Below are 16539 nucleotides of genomic sequence, written 5' to 3'. Positions count from 1 at the left end.
AGGCTTGCTGGAGGAGGTGAGATTTCGACAAAGCCCTGAAAGAGTGGAAAGTAATTATTGCCTGAAGACAAATGTTTCCCTTGCTTCCCCATGGACAACTGTACCACTTCCAGGAACAACAACCAAAAAAATCCCCACAATTCTACTATCTATCGTGGCAAAGGATAAACAAAGATAATTGCAACCTCGAAACTAATCCAATTTGCATCTAAAAATCCACTTTGAAATTTCAGAAGATGAACCCATGTTTTGTTTGTTTGTTTGCTTTAAAGATGATGTTATAGAATGAAATTTTCAAGGACCTAGAAGTCAAAAAACCTGGATGCAGCACAAATTCATCCGTTAATTAGCTATTACCCCACAGTAAGCCACTCTTTTCCATCTGGGCCTCCATTTTCTTTTGTAAAATGGGGCAGTAGAATTAGTTGATCTCTTACGTTTCTATCCGATAACAAAACATAGTATGTTTCTCTGCTAAGAGTACAGTATTCAGATTCTTCGCATAAAGCTTAGTTAGGCTTATAAAATTATCGACACACCCTGTTTTGTGTTATCCTTTTTCTTTTCTTTTCTTTTTTCATTTAAGACAGGGAATACTTCATTCAAACCCATCAGAGAAATGGATAGCTTGGATCTGTAACAAAGTGTTGTGTTTTAAAGCATTGATCAATAACTGTATACGAGAGTATACACTGCCACATACAAATTAACTGATCAGAGCACAACTTTTCAATGTTCAAAGCAGAATAAGCTTCCCTGTAAAACTGGTCCCTTTGTGATATTTTTAACTTTAGTACTCCTCTCCTTCTTCTTCACCTTCTCCTTCAACAGAATCCATACTAACTTCCTCATAATCCTTCTCAAGGGCAACCACGTCCTCAGAAAACTCTCCTTCCTCCATGCCCTCATCCACATACCAGTAAACAAAGGCATGTTTGGCATACATCAGGTCAAACTTGTGGTCCAGGAGAGCCCAGGCCTCAGCAATGGCTGTGGTGTTGCTCAGCATGCACACATCTTGCTGTACCTTGGTGGCCAGGTCTCCACCAGGTACCACAGGGGAAGGCTGGTAATTAAGCCATCTTGGAAGCCAGTGGGGCACCAATTCACAAACTGGATGATACTCTTGGTCCTGATGGTGGCAATGGCAGCATTTACATCTTTGGGAACCACATCACCATGGTACAACAGGCAATAAGCCATGTGTTTACCATGGCGAAGGTCACATTTCACCATCTGGTTGGCTGGCTCAGAGCATGCTTTGGTGATCTCTGTAACAGAAAGCTGTTCATGGTGGGCTTTCTCAGTAGACATGACAGGGGCGTATGTGGCCAGAGGGAAGTAGATGTGGGAATAGGGCCCCAGGGTGATCTGGAATTCTGTCAGATCAACATTCAGGGCTCCGTCAAATCTGAGGGAAGCAGTGATGGAGGACACAATCTGACCTATCAACCTATTTAGGTTAGCGTAGGTTGGGTGTTCAATATCGAGGCTCCTACAACAGATGGCCTCATTGTCTACCATGAAGGTACAATCAGACTGCTGCAGGGTGGTGTGGGTAGTGAGGATGGAGTTGTAGGGCTCAGCTACAGCTGTGGAAACCTGGAAGGAGGGGGTGGGGGGGCAGAAAAATGGAGAACTCCAGCTTTGACTTCTTGCCAGAATCCACAAAGAGAAGTTCCATCAGCAGGGAGGTGAACCCAGAAATAGTTCCCCTTCCAAATCTGCGGAAAAGTAAGCAGCTCTTGAAGACCTGCTTACTGGCCAGCCAGTTTCTGAATTCAATCCAAGACAAGGTCAATGATCGTCTTGCCAATGGTGTAGTGTCCTTGGTCATAGTTATTGGCAGCATCTTCTTTGCCTGTGATGAGCTGCTCGGGGTGGAAGGGCTGGTGGTAGGTGCCACTGTGAACTTCATCAGTGACGGTGGATTCCAGCTCTACAAACACTGTCCTGGGCACATGCTTGCCAGAACCTGTCTCACTAAAGAAGGTGTTGAAGGAGTCATCTCCTCCCCCAGTGGTCTTGTCACTTGGCACCTACCCATCAGGCTGAATGCTGTGTTCCAGGCAATAGAGCTCCCAGCCGGCACTGCCAATCTGAGCACCAGCCTGGCCAACACGAACGGAGATGCATTCACACACAGTTGTTGCTTTGCAGCTGCCAAGCAGATGGCAGAGAGGAAAAGGAGAGGTTGTTGCTTCCAATAGCGTGACTCTTAAGCAGCCAATGTAAGAGAACCTGTCCACTTTGTTGTTGATTATAGGGTATATTCTTAAGATCATACATGCCCTTCTAACAAATGGGTTTATCACTCAGAAGCAGCCATGCAAAAAAAGAAAAAAAATAGTGGAATGATCTGTTAAAGGTTCAGCTAGGGTGCCTGCTTAGGAACAATACACCGAAGACTTGAGACTCTGACCTCGAGGATGCAGTGTAGATGCTACACCAATACTTGACATGTGGTACTATGTCTCCAATAACTTGAATACAAAAGTACAAGAACAAAGAGGAATATGAGTGTCCCCTCTTATCATCACCCTCTGTAGACCACTTGTGGCATTTGTGCTTTCAGTTCCATAACCCTAGGCTCCTAGGTTCTAATTCCCAAAAGAGGAACACTTGCCAGGGGATGCAACGGTGGTTCCACTGAACCAGAAGCTGTACCTACCACTTGGATAGCCTGAATTCTCCATGGAAGTGATCACAGAAAGGAGTTAATGTACTGGCTGAGATAATCAACCTTGATTACCATGAGATCTTAGGGTTGCTTCTACACAATATGTAAAAAAACAGACATTCACTAAGACATCTCTTAGTATGTGTTTTGTACAGAAATTGTTTATGTGACTTGTCATGCATTTTTTCCCAGAGCCACATATACACAATCAAGGGGGGCACTTTGTTGGCTTGTACTCCATATCTGGCCTGGGGATCAGAACTGGCCCTTCTGTTCCTGACGCCAAGTGGGATTACCATGCCTCACCAACTTGAGCCAGACCAGGCTGGCCCCCTGGAATGGATTAGGTGGGGAACAGGAATATGCAGATGCCCAGACTCTTAGAACTGTGAGATATAATAAAAGAAACCAAAAATCCAGCTCGCTCAGGACTGCACATAGGCAAACTTAATGACTAACCATAAATCACAATCTGGATTGTCCCCTCAATCGGGACTCCAACCGGGCTGTTCAATGCGGGGCTTCCCCAGTCAGAAGTTTGGATGTTGTTAAGTACTTGATTTGATGCATTAAGCCTTCTTTGTTCTTCTCTGTACTTCTCTCCCTCTATATGTTGACTATATAATTGTTTAATTCCTTATATTCCCTTTCCCTTATAATCAATAAATTCTTCCTCCACAAAACCGGAAGTGTGGTTATCGTGAATACTTACTATTATTCAGAACAGTATCACACTAACTGTCATTGGCCAATTAGAACAACTATTACCCAGTAACACAGGACAACAAAGGACTTAAAATCCTCAGTAAAGGTCTGGGTCACCCCACTAGGCAAGCATACCAGTGAGAGTACTTGCACAAGGTGAGGAACTCTATACTGGATGGTGGAGGAGAAAAATGTTAAGTATTACAGCCTCAGGACCCACTGAAGAAGCAGTAGTAGCTTTTCACTGACCTTCCTGCCTTATCTCTTCTAGGAAAATGCACCTTGAAAGTGACTCTGTGACTGGTTGGACTTGTACCTCTACTTTCCAGGAAGATGTCCTCTTGTTCTAACAAACAAACAAACAAACAAACAAACAAATGTCCCATATTTTAGTTTGTGAACTAGATACAACTAGAGGTCATAAACGGATCTCGATGGTGCAAGGGGCAGACTGTAAGACCCCTTTTTTGCAATTTGCAGATTGTACTGGCTTCACTTATCCCCCAGACAGCTGCCATCACAACCAACAGACTCAGAATTTTTGTTACTTGAGACCAACCAGCCACACTGGAGTCCCCATATTCTCCTGCCTCTTTCTAACTGAGATTCAGATGAAATGCCATCCCAAAGAGCATTTGTTCTGGCTTCTAAGAAGCTGCTGAAGATGCTGGACGGTGCACACCAGTAGTGCTGAAGGGCAAACTGTGGTGCAAACCTTGACCAGGAAGAGCAAAGAGATGGAAAAGAACCAGGTAGATAAGTTCTCTTTCCTTTTCTCCCTCCAATGGAACGTTCTCAGTAGTGATTTCACCATGCAGCCTGGCCAAGTGGGTTGACCTGCTAAGTGACTTGCTATCTCTTTCAACTTCCTGTGAAGTAATAGCCTGTATGTTACCTCGCCCTGCTTACCATCCTTCGCTGCCTCACTTCCCTTTTCTCTCACTCTTGCTGCCCTGGACTCGTATCTCTCATAAAAAACATCAACACCTAGTCCTTGCCTCAGATTCTACTTTCTAGAGAACCTGCGTTAGATAAGTACATTATTCAGACTCCTTTGAAGTCAGATATGCCCGTGCAACTGAATTCTAACCTAGGGAATATAAGGAGAAATTATGTATCCCACTTCCAAAGTTGACACAGATTTGCTCTTTTCTATACAAACTAGAAAGGACAAAGAAAAAGAAAACCTGGGAACATTTCAAAGCCTCTCCATGGCAGAGCCTTGGTTAGCCTGTGTCCCTAAATGACAGTAGAGGAGTGCTATGTGCTCACTTGTGCACATTCCCATTACTATTACATTAACAAAAAATAAGCTTCTATTATGTTTGAAACATATTTGAGGTCTGCTAGTCACTGCAATCAGCATACCCTGGTTAACAGACTTAAACCAGCAACTATTAAAGTTATTAAACCAGCAACTACAAACAGTAAAGATGAAGAGTCTAAAAAAGATATGATGCAAAAGCTAGGAGTCATATTTTCTTTGTTTTTCTTTTTTTGCTGCCAGTTTTCCTGAAACCATATCTTGTTTGTAAATTTGTATAAATGAAGTAAAGCAACAAAGTCACGATTCATTTCTCCAAAATTTACAGTCAACAGGTCTTCTTTACAAGCCATTCCCATCCAGTCACCCTTCAACCCATCTTCTCACACCTTCAGAAAAAAAAAAGCCAAATGATCTGAACTGGCAGGTGTTCATCCATGCAAACATCTTCGTGCAGGTTTTACCAACAAAGGCTACAGTCCTAGGAATGCAAGAGAAACTATGCTAGATGCAATCATTGAAACTAACAGACTTCTTCCTTTCTATCCCTACATGTTACCAACAAATGAGAGCAATTTTTCTCTAAAAAGTAGAAAAATCCCCATGCGAGGAGCACCTCATTTCTGATATTACAGTAAATGGTGCCCTCTGATCTTAAAAACTCAGGAGGACAGCGTGGCCCATAACCATGACTCCCATTTGCAATCGCTGCTTAATCTCTTACACAAACCACTCAAATGTCTCCACCCACTTCATTCTCTTTCTCCCTCTTGGTACCCACATCATCCCTCCCTAAAGATAAGCTTGTGGTAGAGTGGAAATGGGAGAGTTCTTGCTTTTCTCTCCCTGCTCTGTATTCAGTAAGAAAGCACAGATGCTGGGTCAGTCATGTGCTAATAAAGGATGGCAGCTGCATACCAGAGAAGCTGTGAAGGAGATATACAATCCAAACCAAAGACCAGGGAGGAGATGAGTCAGGAGCACAGGATGAAGTCAACATCTGTGGCTTCTGCTGGAGGGAAAGGAATAGTTCATAGATCTTGCTAGATCTCAGCCTCGCTAACATGACATCTTAAATGGAGGAAAAACTGTACATTATCTTTGTTCATTCAACATACACTCACAGGGAAATTACTATGCTTAGAACTTGCAGAACACCAGGGGCAATCACCAGTGCAATGTACAAGATAATTAGATATGTGCTCTGATGGAGCTTGTGGGCTAGTCTAGAAACTCCATACTATACTCTCAACAAGGGATTCATTCCCACTGGCTTTCTTAAGAAAAATAAATTGCAAAAGTGATTATTATCATTATCCTAAACATCACTTATAAAACTTCTAAAAGCATCCTCTCATGGTTAAGATATAAATCTCAAGACCCTGGCTTCTGAACTAAAAATCAAAACAGAAGTTCTGATAAATTGAAATTCCCTACTATCTCTCCACGTTCTTTCCTCCTCTAAGGTCTTTAAATGCACTCTCTGATTTTTAAAAATGAACCTTTTTGTCATATCAGGGAGAGGTGACACGAAACAGTGCTAGATTAGTGTGCAGATTGAATACATCTTTTTGCTAATTAAAATATCAGGTACAGGCTGAACAAAGGCAAATGCCAGGAAACTTCATTCTTCATAGATGGTGTTTTGCAAATGGAAGACTGCTCGCACACGAGAACGGGTACAATGGCTGGTTCCTCCCCCAGAAAGACAAAGCTCGGGCATAATGGGGCCCAGTATGTACAGCCTGACAGACGAGTGGGATGAGGGGAAAGGAAGGGAATAAGTCCTGGCACGTGTTTAAAGCAACCCTGGATGTGAAAATGGCTCGGTGGTTATATTATTTTTGATATCTTTATCAGTTAGAGACACATCATGACATACTGATGTCTGAAGCAATATGAGTCTAGAATTTGCTTTAAAATATGTCATTAAAAAGGACCACAAAACATGGATATTTGTTAAAACTAGGTCATGCGCACATGGGTAAAATCTGTCTATTTTTGTGTGTTTGAAAATTTTCATTATAAAATATCTTTTGAAGAGCTACACACTGGGTCAGAAAGTTGTACACAGCTGAGGTACCAAGCTGTGAGCCTCTAACTGTAGCAGCTGTTACAGCACCGATAAATAGAAAATTCATGAGCCTTTATTGCTCATCGTCACCGAGACATTGCTGCATAGTGTGAGGAGGTTCCTCATATTTGGGGAGGAGAGTCCTGATGCGGTAAAAAAATAGGATCACAGTCACTCTTTGTTGTGGCACCTCAGAGGCGGCAGGCTGCTTTGGGAAGAAGCTGAACAACTCTTTTCCAGCTACTGGCTGCCAGAAACTCATCCATGTGGATGATGAATGCAAACCCCGTAGCTTTTATAAGAAGCGAATGGCCACAGAAGTTGCTGCTGATGCTGCGGGTGAAGAACGGAAGGGTTACACGGTCTGACTTAGTGGTGGCAATGACAAACCAGGCTTCTCCATGAGGCAGGGTGTCTTGACCCATGGCCGTGTCCACCTGCTGCTGAGTAAGGGGCATTCCTCATACAGACGAAGGAGGACTGGAGAAAGAAAGCACAAATCTGTCTGGGGTTGCACTGTGAATGCCAATCTCAATGTTCTCAACTTGGTCCTTGTACAAAAAGTGAGAAGGACATTCCTGGACCACTGATACTACGGGGCCTCATCACCTGGGGCCTAAAGAGCCCCTAAAGAGCTCATCTAAAAAAGCTAGCAGAAGCCACAAACTTTTCAGTCCCTCTAAAGAAGACGATGTCCACCAGTATGTTGTGAGAAAGCCCCTAAATAAAGAAGGTAAGAAACCTACAACCAAAGTGCCCAAGATTCAGCATCTTGTTACTCCGTACGTAATCTACCACAAATGGCGCATTTCTCTGAAGAAACAGCATACGAAGTAAAATAAGGAAGACGCTGCAGAATATGCTAAATTTCTGGCTAAGAGAATAAAGAAGGCCAAAGAAAAATGCCAGGGACAGATTGCCAAAAGACAGGAGCTGTCCTCCCTGAGAGCTTCTACCTTTAAGTCTGAATCCAGTCAAAAACGAGACTTTTCAGGGTGCCTGGGTGGCTCAGCCATTGAGTGTCCGACTTCAGCTCAGGGCATGATCTCATGGTTCATGAGTTTGAGCCCCACATAGGGCTCTTTGCTGTTAGCACAGACCCTGCTTCAGATCCTTTCTCTCCTTCTCTCTCTGCCTCTGCCTCTCTCTTTCTCTCTCAAAAATAAATAAACATTTTCTAAAAACTTAAAAAAAAAAAACAAAATTTTCTAAGAGTAACAAATAAGATCAGACATAAAAAAAAAAAAAGGATCACGGTCTTTGTTCTCTACACAAACTCATCCCAGATGCCACCTGTCTCCTTCTCCATATGGTTGAGAACCAACTCATGTTTACCTAATTCTACTATTTCCATATATTTCATCCCGATCCAAAAACATGCGCATGGCCGCCTCTACTATGATATATTTCCCGTTCCCATTACTTAACCTAACAGTAATTATTTTTCCATATCATGAATCTCTCCCAATCAGTAATAATGACGCTCCCACCAGCTATTGTTTATTTTTTCCTAAAAAAATGAACCTACATCTGTATTGAATGAACCCTTCTCTCCAGCCAGTGTTCCCTCACTTCCCAACCCCCACAGGGACCCAGCCCAGGACTGGGCTGACTTCAGGCAAATAGTCTTTAGCTTCACTTATAGAGCTACTAACTAAATACTGGGATTTAAGCATGAACAGTTCATTCATTGATCCAATAGACAATTGTTAAGCACTTATTATGTGCCATGTGTTACAGCTACAAAAATAAATCAATGAGATATTAACCTCGAAGAAGGTGAAAATCTAGCATGTGCGATAAATGCAAAAACAATTGCAGTAGGTTGTAGGAAAAAATGCAGTTAGATATGTATGCTAGGTAGAGCGGCAACCTCAGTGAATATACTCACTTCAACTTTTTGGAATTAGGAGGTACAGCTATGAGGACTGGGCTTCCAAAGATGAAAAAAATTCCTGATTTTGCCTCTGGAAGGTAGAGCAGTGGTTTTTCAGGCATGTGTAAGAAAGCCTAGACATGAATTATAAAAATTCCATGAAGCTAGAACTAATAAGGTTGGAGGAAAAGAATATGAAGCTTCTTAATGCTATAAACCTTGTGATATAGTCCACAGAAAAGAAAAAGTCACTGAAAGCTTTTAAGCAGGGCTGTCAAACAATAATACTTGCATTTTAGAAAAAACTTCCCTGTGGTAGAGTAGGAGACGACTCTGAAGGCTCAGGGTGAGGCCACAGGATGGTTGTAGCTGTCCAGAGCACAGAAGACATACACCTGAATAAAGGCAATGACAGAGAAAATGGACTCAGATGGCCCATAAATGTATTTACCGGCCTTGTATAAAGGTCTTTATTTCTCCCCCAAAAGAGTCTATTTCCTCTAATAAGTCACCCTGAGAGACTATTGGGGAAAAGCGGGGAGCAAGAATATTTGCCTGCTGTGCCCTATTATTCATTCCCTACAGATTTTCTCTCTTTCTCTCCCTCCCCATAAAGCCCTCAGCAAGGCCCAGTTCCTCCAAGCCATTTCTTGGCTCCTTTCTTCCTACTTTTTAAATTTGATTTTGAAGTAATCTCTACACCTAACACGGGGCTTGAACTCACGACCCCAAGATCAAGAGTCGCCTGCTCTACCAACTGAGTCAGCCAGGTGCCTCTCTTTCTAATTCTGAGCTCTGATCTGTACACTCTTCAGCTGTTTGGTTTATACTGTAAAGGTTCCTTGTTGTAGAATTGTGGCTACGTGGACCAAAGGCATCTGCCTGAGTGGACAAGAATATGACAATGACATGTAGCTACCACAATACACCGAAGTCGAGACTGATTTTGACAAGAACAAAAGCTTTCTGCCTGCTGCCCCTATCTTATGGGATTTTTAGGGTTTGGAGAAATAGCCATTGTCTGTCTTAAAATTCCTGAATGCCCATGTGAGACTGAATGCCATTTAGATAAATGAGCCATTTATAGTGATGGTTCCTGTAACAGAATTATTCAGTTGGTTGCTCCGGAATTTGTTCCTTTTATTTTGAAAGTTCAGTGGAAGTTACTTTTGTCAAAGTACTCTGCAAACGTTGTTGAGAAATTAAGTTCCAGGGGATAAGATCCTAGACAAGTGTCAGCTGGCACAGCAAAAGTGTCAGGAACGTTATATGTTTAATTAAGTGTTCACTGATCAATAACATAGGTATACTTTATCCCAAGATGAACATTGATATATACATATCATTGAGAGAGTTCATTCTTTGAGAGAAACAAGCCAGGTAATTCTTCAAGGCAGACAATTCCGGGACCATGACCTACACGTTACTTGGTGACATGCTAAGCGGGATTCCTGCTACCATTACTGCGTGGTCAACATCCGTTTTGGCCACTGCATCCTTTTCTTTCTGGGGCCTTGATCACTTCTCCTCTCCCTGCCTCTCTTCCCCAAACTCCAAGAGCTAAGACACTGTTTGCAGCTTTCCGAAGCATCCCGCTTCGGCATTTTCCCCTGGTCAGCCCCCTTTCCAAACTATCTCCTCCTCCAAACGAGCCCACTAACTATTTCATCTCCTCAGCTAGGTGTTAGAGGAGAGGCAATGCCTGGTTAAAACCAATTCACACTGGTGGTAGGAGTCTTAACTTGCATTGCAGTTTTCAGCAGAACCTGTTATTCCAAATGAATCTCTGATTGGTGGGATGCACGAGGGAATTATTTTTGAGGTGTGGGGAGCTAGAGTTCTTCCTCGCTGATTCATACTGACCAGAGCCTCTATATCCAATTTTCCTCCCTCATAGAGACTCCTACAGAGTCTACATAAACACATGCTACAGCCCCAGCCCTCCAGATTACACCTAAAAAAAACCTCAGCAGGGAACGTGGTTTGGCTTCCCAGTCCTTACAGTCTGTAGTTGAGTTTCCTCCTCCGGAGTCACGGGCGCGCATTTGGACTTTTTCTACATAGGCTTCTGTGGCTCCTAGCAAAGATAAAAGCTATACTGATTATCTCTTGCACTGTTGTCTTTTCCAAATAGCAAAATATCTAGCTTGAAAGTTAATATTAGAGACGAATAGCGGGGAAACAGTGACCACAATGCAGACCCTCCTAAGAGAGTAAGTTAATATGGAAATAAAATAAAGGAGTGAGGTGCATCTTTATGACACTGCATTTTAACATCAGCTCATTATGCACAGACAAACCTTCCCTTTATATATCCCAAACATTACCCATAAAATAGGGAACAAGTAGGAAGCCCCCGTGAGCACACACCCTTCTCACTAATGCCCTTACGGTCAGTTCTGCAGCCAGCTCAGATCGCTGTCTCTTCATTGCACACCACATGAAATGTGGCCTGCATTCAGGGGCCACATTTTAAGAAAAAACATGGTTCTTTTAATACTAAACACACTTGGCTTTGACCATAAACAGTGGAATTTCCTCCAACTAAACACCTAGACAAAGAGAGTGCACCGATCATTTGGCTTTCTTTCAAAGAGCTCAAATTCTATCTTCACAGTATCTCCAAGCTAAGGTATAAATAAACTAAACAGACTCTCTCTCGTGTGCACTATGACAGAACTCAGCTTCCCGACTAGATGTGCTAAGTCCCAAACCAGAGCTTCATCCCTGCTCCAAAACCTTAAAAGCAAGCCTAAAATTCACAACAGGCCCCTAGAAAATCAAACCTTGGATATAAGGCCAAGTTCCACTACCTTATCATTCAACAAATCCATGATGAGTTTCCTCTCTGTGCCAGGTATTAGCTAGGCTCAGGTGATACAAAGATAAAGGATAAAAGAGAGTCCCTTCCTTTTTTAGCGGGGCTCAGGGTTTAATGACATAAGCAGGCAGTTACAATATAGTGTAACTGTTGTGACAGGCCACAGGTCAAGGGCACACAGGGCAGAAGCATCTACGCCACTTAAGAGCCAGGGCAGGTGAACATCAGAAAAATTTCTTAGTGAAGAAGGTATCTAAGATGAGGGGTTTTATTTTTATTTATGGGTTTTTTTTTAATTTTGTACTTTCATATGGTTTCAGGCTTACAAAAAAAGTTGCATGAATGGTACAAAGGATTCTCATACACCCTTTCTCCAGATGTGCTAAATGTTCTAACAAATATGGTCTCTCATTTATATATATATGAGATATATATAGATATATATATATACACACACATTTTTAAAGTCATTTAAGAGCAACTTACAGAAATTATGCCCCCTTTACTCTTAGATACCCCAGTGTGTATTTCCTAAAAGCAAGGACATTCTCTTCCATAGTTTACAATTAGCAAAATTGTGAAATTAATACTATCTCATACTACTGTCTTAACTACAGACCTTATTCAAATTTCACCAATTGCCCCAACATATACTATATAGCAAAATAAGTTCCCAGCTCATCCACTGCATTCAGTTGTCCACTTAGGACCCTACAGTCTGGAACTGTTCCTTTGTCTTTCCTGACCTTGTCATTTTTGAAGCACACAATCTAGTTATTTGGTAGAACGTCCCTCAATTTGGTTTTGTCTGATATTTTCTCATTATTAGATTTAGCATAAGCATTTTTGGCAGAAAATGCCACGGAGCTGGTTTTGTGTTTTTGTGATGAGTTTTGGAAAATGAAGACAAGTCAGCATGCATAACCTATTGTTACACGAATTTGCTTTTACATTCAGACTTGGGAGGAAGGAAGGTGGAGAGCAAAGGGAAAGGCTATACTATTATTAGCTAATATCGATCAAGTACTTAAGAGCCAGGCATTGTTCCAACTGCATTATATAAGTCAGCTCAATCATCCTCAGGACAAATGCTCTTTTCCCATATTTCAGATAAGAAAGACTGAGGTACATAGAGATGACGAAGCTGACAAAGGCAGCCACCGGGTTTCAAATCCAGACACACTGACTCTACTGCCTATACTGTCAGCAGAAGAGATTCAGTGACGGCAAAAAATCTTTCAAAAAGAAAGGCTTGCACTGAGTTCAGAACCAGCTGGCTTCCAGAACGGCGTGCAATACCTGGTCCAAGCAACTTCCGTAGAGAGTGTGGCTTATGGCTGTGGCGCTCCCGCCCCCTGCTGGCTGCAGTCGCGTATTGCATGCTCTTCGCTGCTTTCTGCTCAATTGGCAGGAGCACCTCTGTGCAGAACAATGATCACTGAAATTTCTGCAGAACAGAATTATGCCTGACCTATGAACATGCATCAGGAAGAATTTGGCACCCCTTCCATTCTTCTTCTCTGTGCCTCTCAGCCCCCTGCCACATTCTAAACGTTGCTCAGCGGAATAAATCCTAAGCCCTGTTCTCACCAACTTCTTTCATGAAACTTCCCCAGAGAATTTTTTTTTTAAAACCATGACAAATTTGGAATCCACTGAAGCAGTAAGGAAGCTAAAAGTTAAATTAATCAGAATACAATCCCCAGACAAGACAATCACTGCAGCCGAGGAAACCTGTAGGGAGGGTGTTTGTCCTTGGAAAATATTTGAAAAGGATCCAGTGCAGCTGAAGCAAATCATCTCACAGTAGGCTCTGAAGAGCCACATAGGATCAAATCACTAGGCAAATAAGATGATGGAGAGGAAAAATTCCCCTGAATGAATCATAAGCAGCCTCTATTTTCAATCAAATTCCCCTGCTCTTCAGAGGTAAAAGCTTGTCCCTCTCAGATTCAAAAGCCCCTGGGGCTTTCACAAAATTCCATTGTTTTCTCTAGTAAGGGGAAGAAGCAGAACTAAAAGCCAGAAGACAATTGAATGGCAGTCTTTAAAGGAGAGCACACTGATGGATTCCATATATATCCGAAATAGGCCTGGCAATTAAAAAAAAAAAAAGAAAAGAATATGTATTTAAATTCCCCAAATACATCCTATTGGAAAATTTGCTCATTCTGCCTTGATGGCAAAGACAGATGAGTCCATGGCCATTATTAAACCACTTCTAAGCTCCTTGCTAGAGAATACTGACACCAGGAGGTCCCGTGTGAGTATTAAGTTGATAATTTCTAGACACCTGTGTATCTGTCAGATTTGGAGGGACACAAATATATTTGCATACTGATATTACCAAACAGAGGGCTGAAAGCTTTGCCCCCAGGTCAAATCAACTCAGTTAGACAAATGCCTCCTGGGGGTGGGGGGTGACTGGGCTAAGCAAGCCTGTTACTTCAAGGTCTTCTTGTTTATTTTAACAAAGCATCAAGGGTTCCTTGAAGAATTACTCAGAACTCCCCACTTTCAGTCTATCTGGAAACTTGGACCTCCATATCAGTTATCTCTTGCCACAATAGTGCTGCATAACAAACCTCTACACCTCAATAGCATCCAGGATTAAGCATTTATTGCTCTCGTGTCTGGGGTTGTCAACCAGAATGGCCTTGCTGATGGTATTGCCTAGACTCTCTCATATGTCTGGGGCCGATGAGACTATGTCCCACACCACCCATCAGGCTGGGCCAGTATTGTTCTCATGGCAGTGTGCTCAGCAAGTGAACATATGGGAAACACGATGCCTTTTGAGACCCAGGCTCAGATATAGCATGCTGTCACTTCTACATTCCACGGGCCAAAGCAATTCATAGGATACGTCCACATTCAAAGGAAGTAGACTCTTTGTATTGGAGGAAATTCAGCCTCAGGGCAAAAGGTGTAGATACAGGGATAGGTTAAAGACTTGGAATCACGAAGGGAATCATGGCCCAGAAAATAAAACTGGCTGGGAACTCTCCACATTCCCAGCATACTCTTTCTTCACATATACTCTTCTCAATGGATGGACTACAACCGGTGCTCTTTAGATTGCCCTGGTAAGATTGAATAAAAAGGAAATTCTTCAACCTTGAGGATAACTTTTCTACATGTGAGATCTGGAACATCCCAGCTACCTGAAGATATTGTATCAGAGCCTTTGGATCTGACATAAATTACCACTTAAGACCATCAATTTCTCATTGATAACTGGTCCCAACTTCATTCTAGAGCAGTCTCAGATCTAAGAAAAAGCAGAAAAATGTCACTGATGTTGTCTCCCCCTATGTCACAACCTTTGGTCAAAAAATATACATCTAAAGGGGCGTCTGGGAGCGCCTGGGTGGCGTTAAGCGTCCAACTTCGCTGACTCAGGTCATAATCTCGCAGTTTGTGAGTTGGAGCCTTGCATCCGGCTCTGTGCTGACAGCTCAGAGCCTGGAGCCTGCTTCGGATTCTGTGTCTCCTTCTCTCTCTGCCCCTCCCCCACTTGTTTTCTGTCTCTCTCTGTCTATCAAAAATAAAGGAGTGTTTGGGTGGCTCAATCAGTTAAGTGTCCAACTTTGGCTCAGAGCCTGGAGCTTGCTTCGGATTCTGTGTCTCCCTCTCTCTCTGCCCCTCCCCCACTCATGCTCTGTCTCTCTCAAAAATATATAAACATTATAAATATTGAAATATGAATTACATATAACATGAAATATTATATATAATATGAAATAGTGGTTTTTTCTACCATGAAAAAAAATGTATTACGTTGCTGGTAGTCCTGCAATCTTTGCCATCAAGAAATCCTAATAATTAACCAAGAAGGAAAATGACACAAGCAGTAGTCATAATAGGATCTTTTATTTCATGAGGAGCCCACCTAACCTGAAAAGAATAAAGGACATAATGAGTGTTTAGTCTGGATTAAGGGTATTGAGTAAGGAAGTGGGCAGTCAGAAAAAAGTAGGCTGCACTCCAGTGTTTATAGCAGCACTATCAACAATAGCCAAAGTATGGAAAGAGCCCAAATGTTCATTGATGGGTGAAAGGAGAAAGAAAATGTACACACACACACACACACACACACACACACACACAATGGAGTATCACTCAGCAATCAAAAAGAACGAAATCTTGCCATTTGCAAGTATGTGGATGGAACTGGAGGGTTTTATGCTAGGTGAAATTAGTCAGAGAAAGACAAATATCATATGACTTCATTCATATGAGGACTTTAAGATACAAAACAGATGAACGTAAGGGAAAGGAAACAAAAATAATATAAAAACAGGGAGGGGGACAAAAACGTAAGAGACTTTTAAATATGGAGAACAAACAGAGGGTTACTGGAGGGGTTGTGGGAGGGGGGATGGGTTAAATGGGTAAGGGGCATTAAGGAATCGACTCCTGACATCATTGTTGCACTATATGCTAACTAACTCAGATATAAATTTAAAAAATAAATTAAATTTAAAAAATGTATACGTATCTATAAACATCTAAAAATTTTTTAATTCCACATATGTGTGATATAATAAGATCTTAAAAATTAGGGTACATAGATTTCTTGATCAACTGCAGTCTTTCTGGGTGAAAAATCAAAACACATACACTATCTGAAAATTTTTTTACTTGAAGAAAGGAACTAAGAACTCTTTTTGTGTGTGTGAGTGTGGGAGGAGGGCTTTCAGCTTTTGACTTTTGAATGGCCTTGATGAATTCTCTTATCTGAATATGTTCATATAATGACTCCTCAGTTCTCAAATGACTAGGTTTTTAACCAAATCATTTTTCCTTCCTTCTCCATTTCTTATTCATCTTTTTCCATTCCATAACTGTTCTACTACCTGTCTAGAAATAATATATAAATGGAAAATATATGACCCCTCTCCCCTCAGTTTGCAAATCTACAAATATAATTTAACAGGAGAATCTAATATTTTCACTAATTATCTTTCCTTTACTACGTTCCAAGTGATTTTGCAAGTAACAAGGGTAAAAACTTACTCATGTTTTTTTTTCCTTTTTTTTTTTTTCTAGTTTAAGTCAAGATTAGAGTAACAACATGACGAACCATGCTATGCTTCTCTTGGTATTTCCATCTTGC

General features: G+C 41.7%; 2 pseudogenes; one reads left to right on the top strand and one right to left on the bottom strand.

Moving 5' to 3' along the window:
* Window positions 1–790: 790 nt before the first annotated feature.
* LOC102961746 lies at window positions 791–2285 on the bottom strand (annotated as a pseudogene).
* Window positions 2286–6286: 4001 nt separating this feature from the next.
* On the top strand, window positions 6287–9514 carry LOC107181110 (annotated as a pseudogene).
* Window positions 9515–16539: the final 7025 nt, after the last annotated feature.

This window comes from Panthera tigris, chromosome C2 (assembly GCF_018350195.1).
Source record: "Panthera tigris isolate Pti1 chromosome C2, P.tigris_Pti1_mat1.1, whole genome shotgun sequence".
NCBI classification, from domain to species: Eukaryota; Metazoa; Chordata; class Mammalia; order Carnivora; family Felidae; genus Panthera; species Panthera tigris.
The sequence above is the reverse complement of the archived record's forward strand: the minus strand, read 5'-3'. Positions and strand labels throughout refer to the sequence as shown.